The following is a 13,294-nucleotide window of genomic DNA, read 5'->3' as shown; positions in this document are numbered from 1 at the left end:
TGTTGGTGTACATGTCTTCTCTCCCGGCCTCCTGCAGCAGCCCTACATAGGGAGGGAGGACCGAGCCTCCCTCCATCTTGCTATGCCACACTCTCCTGTTGTCTACCTTCCCAGCTTCCGCTTTCCTTCTCAGAGGGGAAGAAAAATGAGTTCACAGGTTTTCAGTGCACTTAGGGCAGGACACTGAAAGCAGAGGGAAGAAAACTGCCTGTGTCTGCCCCTGACAAAAACTGGTGGGAATTCCAGAGGCTCCTATCCCAGCTTTCAATGACCCCTCTGTTTTTGGAAGCTCCACTCCCTGACGGGCAGGCACAGAATGACTATGGTTATGGAGCCAAAGGGTCCTGTTCTAGTCTGAATCCCTTCTTTTGCAAAAAGGGAAATGAACCCCAGGGAGGAGTGGGGACTTGCCTAGTGTCACAGAGGTGGGTGGGGTGTCCTGGGGCTCAGGCTCGGGTGCAGACCATAGCACCTGCCTTGGTGTTGCCTCTTGGACACACCCTGCATGGTTTACCCCTGATTCCAGCCACAGCCTGATGAATACGGAGCTTCAGAAAGGCAGGAAAGCAGAGTTAGCTGGATTCCTTGCCAGCTCCTCCCTCCTGTGCCCTGGACCTGAAGTCTGTAGCCAGAACATAAGATTTTCCAGCCAAAGCTCAAAACTCACTTAGAACACCTCCAGGCAAGAATCTGATGCCTGGTGTGCTCCACACCCACTCTCTTCCAAAGTACCCTCCTCGGCACAATAAACACACACACACCCTCTTCTTAATGGTTTGGATTTCCACGGTAGAGGAAATCGCCAAGGACTCTCCCTTATTCCCCTTTTCCTGTTGTATCTATTCATGAATTTTGCACAAATAAAAAGTGGCCTCCCTTTATGCAAAGGCTGGTAAGCCCCTTGCTCTATTGCAACTTTGTGGAGAATTTTGCAGTTGAAAATATGCTTCTACTTGCATGACTTTATTTGATCAAATTAACAGCCTTAATGGTTGGTGTTGTCATCTCCATTTAATAGGGGAGGGGAGATAGAGCCTCAAAGAGGGGAAAGGCCTTATCCATGGTCACAGCTGGATATTGGCAGAACTGGGACTGGAAGGCAGATGTTTTCTCACTACCCTTGGCAGCTGGTAAGTCCTTTTGGTCCTCTGGCAGGCTCTGAGGTTTCGGTGGAGTTTGGTTTTCATTCCTGCAGATCAGGTATTGAGGACTGATCTACTCTGACATTTCCTATTCAATGCTGGGGGCACTTTGAAATGAGACACTGTTCTTCAGGGACATAATTGAGTCTGGGGAACCTGAGGGATTTGCTCATTTATGTCTTTTACTTTTCCTGCTTTTCTGAGGATGGGGGTGGGTGGTCAGTGGTGAGAAAGGAAAGCTAACAAACCTACATTTTCAGGGATAAAAGGGGAAGAGCAGGAATGTGAGAGAGAAAGGTCTGATTAGCACTATTTATAAATTTTGTATTGTTTCATTTGTTAGAGTAGTTATTTGTAAAATAAAATACCAGTATATTTCCATTAAACATATAATAGCAATATATACCCATTAAAAAAATTAAACTGGGCAGCCCGGGTGGCTCAGCAGTTTAGCGCTGCCTTCAGCCCAGGGTGTGATCCTGGAGACCTAGGATCGAGTCCCACATCAGGCTCCCTGCCTGGAGCCTGCTTCTCCCTCTGCCTGTGTCTCTGCCTCTGTGTGTGTGTGTGTATGTCTCTCATAAATAAATAAATAAAATCTTTAAACAAAAAAATTAAACTGTTCAGAAGGGCACAAAGTAAAAAGAGAAGCCATTCATCCTAATCTCAAATGCTAGAGATAAACCATTGCTAACTATTAACTCTCCTTCTTTAATTTTTATAACTAATCAAACATACATGGATACATGCACACACGTGCACACACACACACATATATACATTTGACTAATTTTACAACTTGCCCTTTAAAATTAATGATAGGGAACCCTGGGTGGCGCAGTGGTTTAGTGCCTGCCTTTGGCCCAGGGCGCGGTCTGGAGACCTGGGATCGAATCCCACGTCGGGCTCCCGGTGCATGGAGCCTGCTTCTCCCTCTGCCTGTGTCTCTGCCTCTCTCTCTCTGTGACTATCATAAATAAATAAAAATTTAAAAAAATTAAAAAAAAATAAAAAATAAAATAAAATAAAATAAAATTAATGATAATAGGGACACCTGGGTGGCTCAGTGGTTGAGCGTCTGCCTTTGGCCCAGGGTGTGATCCTGGAGTCCTGGGATCAAGTCCCACGTCAGGCTCCCTGCATGGAGCCTGCGTCACCCTCTGCCTGTGTCTCTGCCTCTCTCTCTCTCTCTCATGAATAAATAAATCTTAAAAAAAAATTAATGATAATATAGTTCTAACCCTTTCTAAATGTCCATGCAAATAGAGACTGCAAGCATTTTGTGTACTTTCTGGAACATTTATAACTTTCTCACATGGATTAACTCTGTAACTCCCATAGCTGCTTCCTGTAGAGATCTTAGTAAAACCCTTGGCGGGGTGGGGGGGGTGTCCTTTTTTTTTTTTTTTTTTTTTACAGATGAGTAAATAGAGGCTTAGGAGGGGAGGTGAAGTGATTCCCCAGGTCTGTGTTCTCCGTGCCTCCACGTTGCCAAGAGTAGCAAGGAGCAGAAACAGCCCTGGGGTGGCTGCATTCCACTTCATAGCCAGTCTTGGGAGAGAGGAACACCAGGGACCAAGTGTAGTGGGGGCAGCTGAAAAGAAGTGAAGAGGCCCCGAGGCTCTCTAGGCCCTGTAAGGTAAGGGAGAGGTATTGCTGAGGCGGCCAGAACCCAAAGGAGAGCACCTGGCATAGCCAGCACGCGAGTGTGGACCACCCATGGCAACCTCTCAGCCTGTAGAAATTCCAGGCAGGCTCCTAACCCGGAAGCCCTTTTGCCCTCCCTGCTCCATGACCCCATTCCTTTTGAACCGGATAGCTATTTGGGATCTTACTGGCACTAAGGCTGTGACATTCTTTCTTCAGCACTGAGGTGAGGGCAAATTCCCAGAGGCAGTTCTCTGCAGATTCCTATCCGTATTTCTCACAGGTGGAATGCAGGCTCTCCTTGTGGCCATCTCCAGCAGTCCTGAAGGGGGCGCCCTGATGCCCCAGTTGTAAAGCACTTCTGAGTCCAGCAAGGTTGGCAAGGAGGGAAAGTTAGGGGAACTAACTTTATGAAGTGTCTGCAATGAGCCAAGAACAAGCCAGAGGATACCTTATGCAACAGCTCTTACCATCCTCACAAGCCCGTGAAGTATTTTTTTTATAAAGATTTTATTTATTTATTTATTTGAGAGAGCAAGAGAGGTCATGAGCAAGGGGGAAGGACAGAGGGAGAGGGAGAAGCAGATTCCCTGTGAGCGGGGAGCCCCATGTGGGGCTCCATCCCAGGACCCGGAGATCATGACCTGAGCTGAAGGCAGATGCTTAACCGATTGAGCCACCCCAGTGCCCCGCCCATGAAGTAATAAATACCCCTATTTGCTAGCCGTGGGGACAGGCTCCGAAGAGTCACTTAAGTGACAGAAACAAGATTTGAACTCAAGTCTACGCTACCATGCCACGCTGTTTCAGAGGACCTCCCGGCCGACAACCGGCTCTCCAAGCCATCCAAAGACCCCACTGAGAGCTGCCGGGTTTGTCTAGTAGCTGTGTTGTGAGCTAAGGCAGGAAGGAGAGACTGTAAAGAAAGCGCTGTCATTACAAATCTGAATCGTGCCAGCTACCGTCTTCTCAATTTACAGTGAAGTGAGGTTTAATCAGCTCAGGGCGCCGAAGCCACTCCCCGGCTTCCTGGAGCCTCTCTGTCGGCCTGAAGGAGGCGGGCGTAGCGTGGCCCTGCGCTCAGCCCTCCTCCTCCCGAGACCTCGTGCCAGGGTATGGCACCGGCCCTGGGCCCAGATGTGGATGCAGAACCGTCTGCCTTTCGAGACCTTGCTCTGCACTCTGGGCTGTCTCCTTCGGTGCCTCCTCGGCAGTTAGTATGACCGGCTCTCATCCTCGGGTGAGCTCAGCCTGTCACGTCAGAAGTGAGGCCAATCTCTGATGCGTTGTCTGTTCCTTAGGCAACCTACTAGAGCTCTTCATCTGTTTCATGGCTTACTAAGCGGGGTTAATGCTAGTAGCTACCCCCTGGTGGGTGGGAGAGGCTTGCTGACACGATGCCTACAGGGCAGAGCGCCTGGCACCTAGTCACTGCGGGGCAGCTCTCAGCCGTGTGATATTGTTGGGAGGACCTCAGAGAGCATGTTTGTAAAGGGCAGACCTGAGCCACAGTAAGTGCTCAGGAGTCTTATTTCCCTTCTCCTGGGCTCCACCCTGCTTCTCCTCCAGACCGAGAAATGACAATCACCAGCCACGGATTGAGCCTTCTACTCTTCTTTCTTGTGGTCAGATTTGAGCTTTCTTGAAAGCACAGAAGTGTTAAAAATCACCGTTATCTACGTGAAGATCAGGATCCTCTTTTCTCCAGAGTCCAAGGTCCTTCCTTGCCTTCCTTTTTATTCCCTCACTCCTTTTTAAAGATTTTATTATTTATTCATGAGACACAGAGAGGCAGAGACATGGGCAGAAGGAGAAGCAGGCTCCCTGCGGGGAGCCCGATGCGGGACTCGATCCCAGGACCCAGGACCACACCTGAACCGAAGGCAGACGCTCAACACTGAGCCACTCAGGTGCCCCTTTATTCCTTTTGATAGTCCCTGCAGTATGCTCTGTGCTCCCAGCAGAATCCCTGTCTGTCTCCTTTTAGTCTGGAAGGAGGACAACTGCTCTCATCTTGTTTCTTGAGATTCTGGTCCATCTAGAGAGAGAGAAACTGACCGTGTATTCTCAGGTGTCAGTAGTGAGATGTGCGCAAACTCCCCTTATTATGTGTTTGCAGGCTCCTCCATGACTGTGCTCAAAGCAAAATTTGTCCAGACGTGGAGGCGGGGTGGTGGTGGAGGTAGTGGTGTGTTCTAAGTGGTTGGCTTCCCTCGATGTTTTCTATCTGGGCATTTCACAACATGTCTTTCCTCACTTCCCTGGTAAACTGTAAACTCTGTTGTATTTATCAGCTTATCACCTCCTCCCAGCCATCCCTAGGAATTAGTGCACTTGCAGAGTTTGTTTTTTCTTTTAAGTTAACGTGATGAACTACCAGGGCACCTGGCTGGCTCATTTGGTAGAGCATGTGCTCTCAATCTCTGAATTCTAAGTTCAAACTCCAAGTTGGGTATAGAGATTACTTAAAAATAAAAATCTTTAAAAAATGATAAATTAGGGCGGCCCAGGTGGCTCAGCAGTTTAGCGCTGCCTTCAGCCCATGGTGTGATCCTGGAGACCTGGGATCGAGCCCCACATTGGGCTCCCTGCATGGAGCCTGCGTCTCCCTCTGCCTGTGTCTCTGCCTCTCTCTCTCTGTGACTCTCATTAATAAATAAAATCTTTTAAAAAATGATGAATTAACTCAGTGATTTTTTTTACCTTGGTGATTTTTTAAATTTTTTTAAAATTTTTATTTATTTATGATAGTCACAGAGAGAGAGAGAGAGAGAGGCAGAGACACAGGCAGAGGGAGAAGCAGGCTCCATGCACCAGGAGCCCGACGTGGGATTCGATTCCGGGTCTCCGGGATCGCGCCCTGGGCCAAAGGCAGGCGCCAAACCGCTGTGCCACCCAGGGATCCCGGTGATTTTTTTTTTATTTAAAAAATTTTTTATTATTTATGCATGAGAGACACGGAGCGAGGCAAAGACCTAGGCAGAGGGTGAAGCAGGCTCCCTATGGGGAGCTTAACTGAACCACCCAGGCGCCCCTAGATATTTTTTTTTACATATTTCTTTTCTTAAGCAGATTTATTAGGATATGCTTAATGTACATTAAATTGCAGTTAGTGGGCAGCCCCGGTGGCGGAGCGGTTTGGCGCCGCCTGCAGCCTAGGGTGTGATCCTGGAAATCCGGGGATCGAGTCCCACGTCGGGCTTCCTGCATGGAGCCTGTTTCTCCCTCTGCCTGTGTCTCTGCCTCTCACTCTCTCTCTCAGAATGAATAAATAAATCTTAAAAAAATAAAAAATAAAAAATAAATTGCAATTAGTTTAAATGTACACTTTGACAAGTGTGTACACTTTGTATGTATACACTCATGAAACTGCCACCACAGTTAGGATGGTAAACATATTCATCATGCCCAAAAGCTCCCTTGTGCTCCTTGGTAATTCCTTCTTATCTCCCCCACCCGCAAGCGACCATGGATCTACCTTCTGTGACTAAAAATTAGTTTATAATTATAATATATATGTATGCTATGTGCTTCTTTTTCTCTGGGGTGAGGGGAGGTGTTTGGTTTCTTTTATTCAATTATTTTGAGATCCATTTGTGCTACTATGGTAATATAGTTTGTTCATTACCATCACTGAGTATTATTCCATTATAATTTGTTTTTCCTTTTCTTTTAAGATTTTATTTATTTATTCATAAGAGACACAGAGAGAGGCGGAGACATAGGCAGAGAAAGAAGCAGGCTCCATGCAGGAGGCGCGATGTGGGACTTGGTCCCCGGACTCCAGGATCATGCCCTGAGCTAAGGGCAGATACTCAACCGCTGAGCCACCCAGGCGTCCCTGTAATTTGTTTTTCCTTCTTTTATTTTTTTATTTTTTATTTTTTTAAAGATTTTATTTATTCACGAGAGACATAGAGAGGCAGAGACACAGGCAGAGGGAGAAGCAGGCTCCAAGCAGGGAGCTCGATGTGAGACTTGATTCCAGGTCTCCAGGATCAGACCCTGGGCTGAAGGCGGTGCCAAACCACTGAGCCACCTGGGCTGCCCTGTTTCTCCTTTTTTTTTTTGAAAAAAAATTATTTATTTATTGATGAGAGACACACAGAAAGAGAGAGGGGCAGAGACACAGGCAGAGGGAGAAGCAGGCTCCATGCAGGGAGCCTGATATGGGACTCAATCCTGGGTCTCCAGGGTCATGCCCTGGGGTAAGGGGAGCACTAAACCACTGAGCCCCCTGGGCTGCCCTGTTTTTCCATTTATTTGTTGATGGGCATTTGTGTTGCTTCAAGTTTTTGGTTATTGCAAATAAAGCTGCTGTGAACATTTAGGTACAAATCTTTATATGGACATATGGTTTTTATTTCTCTTGCATAAATAGCTAGCCGCGGAAATGTTCAGTTGTGTGGTAGGTATTCCTATTATTTTTATTTTTATTTTTTTTATTTTTTTCCTATTATTTTTAAATTGGCTATATTCTAGATGATGTTTGTTGTGTGTGTGTGTGTGTGTATGCTATTACCTGCCACTTGTATCAGTGATGGCAATTCTGGAGTCACAGAATAAGTTGGGAAATTTTCCATCTTGCTCTTTTTGGAATAGTTTAACGAATCATTTTATTGGTGGGTTTGATAAAAATTGTCTACAAAAGGATCTTGGCCTGATGTCATTGAGGAAGGTTATTGATTCTTTCAATTTCTTTAATAGTAATTGATCTATTCAGGTTTTTGGTGGGTTACCTACAGCAATCCACTGGTGGCATATTTATTGAAGTAGTCTCCCATCTAATTCTCCAGTTTAGAATTAGAACTTTTTTTTTTTTAGAACTTTTTTTTTTTTAAGTAATGTCTATGTCCAATGTGGCACTCAAATTAACAACCCTGAGATCTAGAGTCGCATGCTCTACTGACTGAGCCAGCCAGGTGCTCCTAGAATTAGAACCTTTTGACGAAAGAATTTGTGGCTAGTCATTTCTATATTCCCCTGAAAGGACATAATAAATAGTTGTTCAGTAGAATTAATGAATTTTGATGGTGAGCTGCTGTAACAAATATTCCCACCAATCTGGTAGCCTAATTAAAAATCTCTTTGTTATTCACATACAGATCTATTTCTTCTTCATATGACTGTCTATTGTGGAAACCCCCAGGTCAGTAGGAGCCTTTCCACTGTGATGATTCAGGGACTCAAGCTCCTTCCACCTCGTGGCCTGGCCATTCCCTCTGCATTGAGCTGGCATTTGGGAGATGAGAGGAAAGAGGAGGTTTCTGATTTTTAAATGCCTTGGTCTAGAAGTAACGCTCATCTCTTCCATCCACTTCCTTTGGTGGGTCACATGACCTGATCTAGCCGCAAGGGCAGCAAGGGCGTTGCAAATGTAGTTCCTGGCTGGGCCTCTGCTGCCCAGCTGTGACTGTACCATGAAGGAGTGGGTGAGACTTGTTGGTGGACAGCTAACTGTCTCTTTCACAGGAGGCCACAGGTTTTAGTGCTGAGGTTTTCACTATTTTGGTCTGTGAGGCTTTTTTTGTGCCTGTGTTTGATGAATGGTTGTTTTCATGGCTGCCAAGAGCAATTGAGTAAGAATGTATCTGCAGACATTCATTTCCTTGCTGTGTTTGTCTGACAACTCACTGTCTCACAGCCGGGAAAGTCATTACTCACAAGTACTTCTTTCCCAGGTACATGAACATAAAGATGTATTTATTGAACTCTTTTTGGAGCAATGGCAGTGAGCTATTAATCAAAAACTATACTCACATCTTAAGTGTAAATACTAGAGAAAATGCAAATATTAAAGACAATCTAAAAAGGTGTATCAGTCAAATATTTATTCATTCACTTTTTAATGGAAACATAATTCTTATGACATAAAATTTCACACAATGTAACATAAAAATCTGTTTTAAAGTGTACAGTTCAGTGGTTTTAGTATACTCACAAAGTTGTGCAACTATCACCAGTATCCAATTTCAGAACACTTTCATCATTCCAGAAAGAAACCCTGTACCTGTAAGAAGTCACTCCCAATTCCTGCCCTTCCCCGCCCCAGTCCCCAGTGCCTAGCAACTACTAATCTACTTTCTCTCTCTATTGATTTGTCTATTCTGGACATTTCAGATAAATAGATTCATACCATACATGGTCTTTTGTGTTAGTTTCTTTCACATGGCATATTGTTTTCAAGTTCATCCATATTGTAGCTTGAGTGAATTGTGAATACTTCATTCTTTTTTTTTTTAAAGATTTTATTTATTTATTCATGACACACACACACACACACACACACACACACACAGAGGCAGAGACACAGGCAGAGGGAGAAGCAGGCTCCATGCAGGAAGCCCGATGTGGGACTGGAACCCGGGTCTCCAGGACCATGCCCTGGGCGGAATGCGGTGCTAAACCGCTGAGCCACCGGGGCTGCCCTACTTCATTTCTTTTTATGGCTGATTAATATTTCATTGAATGGCTATATTACACTTTGTTTACCCATTATTCTTTCATGAAAAATTTCTAATTATGGCAAAATACACATAACATAAAAAATTTGCCATCTTCACCATTTTTTAAGTGTACAGTTCACTGGTATTAAAGTACATTCACGGGATCCCTGGGTGGCGCAGCGGTTTGGCGCCTGCCTTTGGCCCAGGGCGCGATCCTGGAGACCCGGGATCGAATCCCACATCGGGCTCCCGGTGCTTGGAGCCTGCTTCTCCCTCTGCCTGTGTCTCTGCCTCTCTCTCTCTCTCCGTGTGACTATCATGAATAAATAAATTTTAAAAAAAAGAAAAAAATTAAAAAAAATAAAGTACATTCACATTGTTGTGAAACCATCTCCAGAGCACTTCTCATCTTGCAAAACTCAATCTGTTTCCATTAAACAATACACCCCAGTTTCCCCTGCCTCTAGCCCCTGGCATCAGCTATTCTACTTTCTTTCTTTTTTTTTTTTAAATCTGCCTTTTTTTTTTTTAATTCACTTATGATAGTCACAGAGAGACAGAGAGAGAGAGAGAGAGAGGCAGAGAGGCAGAGGGAGAAGCAGGCTCCATGCACTGGGAGCCCGACGTGGGATTTGATCCCGGGTCTCCAGGATCGCGCCCTGGGCCAAAGGCGGGCGCTAAACCGCTGCGCCACCCAGGGATCCCTATTCTACTTTCTATCTCTATGAATTTGACTACTCTAGGTACCTTATAGAAGTGGAATGGTACAATACTTGTTTTGTGACTGCCGTATTTCACTTAGCATTCATGTCCTCAAGGTTCATTCATGTTGTAGCACATGTCAGAAGTTTCCTACTTTTTAAGGCTGAATAATAGTTTATTGTATTATATACCACATTTTATTTATCCATTTGTTCATTAATGGACACTTGGAGTGCTTCCACATTTTTGGCTTCTGTGAGTAATGCTGCTATAAACACAGATGCAGGGGCAGCCCGGGTGGCTCAGTGGTTTAGCGTTGCCTTCAGCCCGGAGCGTGCTCCTGGAGACCCGGGATCAAGTCCCACGTCGGGGCTCCCTGCAGGGAGCCTGCTTCTCCCTCTGCCTGTGTCTCTGCCTCTCCCTCTCTCTGTGTCTCCCATGAATACATCAATAAAATCTTAAAAAAAAAAAAAAAAACACGGATGCATAAATATCTCTTCAAGACCCTGCTTTCAGTTCTTTTGGGTATATATCCAGAAGTGGCATTCATGGATCATACAATAATCTCTATATTTAATTTTTTGAGAACATGACATACTGTTTCCCATAGAGGATGCATTATTTTTTTTAAAGATTTTATTTATTTATTCATGAGAGACGCAGAGAGGGGGGTGGGGGAGAGGCAGAGACACAGGCAGAGGGAGAAGCAGGCTCCATGCAGGGAGCCTGACGTGGGACTCGATTCCGGGTCTCCAGGATCACACCCTGGGCTGAAGGCGGCGCTAAACCACTGAGCAACCCCGGCTGCTGGAGGATGCATTATTCACATTTGCAACAACGGTGTTCAAGGGGTCCAGTTCCTCCACATCTTCACCAACTCTTGCTATTTTCTGTTTTATTCATTTATCTTAAAAATAAGCGTTCAGGAGCACCTGGGTGGCTGAGTGGTTGAGCCTCTGACTTTGGCTTAGGTCATAATTCTGGGGTCCTGGGATTGAGTCCCATGTCAGGCTCCCTGCAGGGAGCCTGCTTCTCCATCTCTCTATGTCTCTCCCTCTCTCTGTGAATAAATAGAATCTTTAAAAAAAAATCATTGAATACTGGGGATCCCTGGGTGGCTCAGCAGTTTAGCACCTGCCTTCAGCCCAGGGCGTGATCCTGGAGACCTGGGATCAAGTCCCACGTCAGGCTCCCTGCACGGATCCTGCCTCTCCCTCTGCCTGTATCTCTGCCTCTCTCTCTCTCTCTTTCTCTCTCTGTGTCTCTCTCGTGAATAAACAAATAAGAAATCTTTTTAAAAAATCATTGAATACTTACTATGCCAAAGCTCTATACTTGGCAGAAACTGGAGCTGCCAAGATGTTAAATTGCAGTCTCTCTGCTCTCAAGAATAAAGGGAGATTCTAAATAAATTGAAATGCAAGGTGATAGGTACTTAATAGGATCAGAGTTTTGTGTGAACACAAAGGAGGAAATGAGGAATTATTTGGGGAAACCTTCACAAAGGACTTGACACTCAAGCTGGATGTTGAAAGGTGTGTGGGAGCAGGTACTACAGAGCAGTACCTAGTAGCTAGCTTCCAAGATGGCCTCTAGGTTGTCCCCATTCCCCATGACTACCCCTGGTAGTCATGCTCTTGTATAAGCCTCCCATTATACATTGGGACATTGAATAGTTCTGACCTTTAAAACCAACAGGATATTGTGAAAATGATATGTGCCTTCTGAGGATGTATCATAGAAGATCTTGTGGCTCCCTCTTGGATCTCTTGCTCTGGAGGAAGTCAGCCACAATGTCAAGAGGACACTCAAGATTCCTTCTGGAGAGTGCCCAGTCAAGAGCAACTGAAACCTCCTCCCAGCCTATCAGCATAAGAATGCCAGCATCCATTTATCTGTTGTGTGAGATAGCCACTGTGGACGCCAGTCCTCCAGCCGCACCAAGCTTTCAGATGAAGGCAGCCATGGCCAGCCTCTGACTGCAATCTCATTAAAGTTGGAGCCAAAATCACCCACGAAGCCCCTCTCCATTTCCTGACCAAAATTACCCAAAAGCCAAAACCAATGTGAGAAAATATAAACTTATTATTGTTTTAATCCAGTCAGTTTTGAAATAATTCGTTATACAGAAAGAAATAATGAATACAGCTCAAAGTGTCACAAAGTCTGGTATGTGGTGGAAATGGTGGCAGGAGAAACCACAGAAAACTCCCAAATTTAAAGGGAACTACGAAACCTCAGTTTGTGCAAGAGTGGGTGAGGGAGCCATCTGGTGGAGGTAGGTGTGCTTAGACATTCTTTTCTCTTCCCACTCCTATTTTCCAGCTCTTCTATCCAGCATTCCCCACTAGTATTTCTCCAAGGTCCAATCATGTGGGCCATACACACCTTCGCTTAGAGGTGCAAAGACTAACCTCTGGAAAACGTCAAGTGATTAGTTATCCTTTTTTACTATTTTCTTTCTTTCTTTTTCTTTTTTTTTTTTTTTAAGCTTTTTATTCATGAGTGACACAGAGAGAGAGAGGCAATGACATAGGCGGAGGGAGAAGCAGACTCCTTGCTGGGATCCTGATGTGGGACTCAATCCGGGGACTCTAGGATCACAACCTGAGCCAAAGGCACATGCTCAACCATTGAGCCACCCAGGCGCCCCAATTTGTGAATTTTAAATAGCTCTTTTTATAATTAAGACCAGGAATCTTTTTTCCCTCTCTCTTGTTTAGAAAATTCACACTTATGAGTTTTTCATAAAATCCTAACACTCTGTCCTTTGAGGCCTGAATTTCAGGCAGATTAGTGAGGGCGGTCATTTCAACTGGGAGACTTCTATCCTTTTATAGTCCTACTGTGTAGGTGTAGAAAGATAGGGGCCATGACTGAGGGAAGTCTGGCTGCAGACATTGTTTAAAGATGTTCTGGAGCCAAGATAATCGAGAGTGGAGCATCAGAAATATCGTGGCTTGTAAAAGGGCAGAAAAAAGGATCAAATAAAGAGATACTGGACTCTAGAGTTTTGTTGTCCTAGTCATAACCAGTAGCTGTATTTAGCTATTTACATTTACAAATCCCATAAAGGGGCACATGAGTGGTTTGACTGGTTGGACAGCTGACTCTTGGTTTCGGCTCAGGTCATGATCTTGGGGTCAAGGAATCAAGCCCCACCTCAGGCTTGGCACTCAGCAGGGAGTCAGCTTGGGTTCTCCCTCTCCCTCAGCCCCTCCAGCTCGTTCTCTATCACTTTCTCTCTTTCTCTGTCTCAAAATAAAATCTTAAGTTTCCATAAAATAAAATTAAACACTTATTTCCTAGTTGCGATAGATGCCTTGTAATTGCTCTGTAGCCACATGTGCCTACTGG

Source organism: Canis aureus, chromosome 29 (assembly GCF_053574225.1).
Source record: "Canis aureus isolate CA01 chromosome 29, VMU_Caureus_v.1.0, whole genome shotgun sequence".
NCBI classification, from domain to species: domain Eukaryota; kingdom Metazoa; phylum Chordata; class Mammalia; order Carnivora; family Canidae; genus Canis; species Canis aureus.
Note: the sequence above shows the minus strand (reverse complement) of the source record.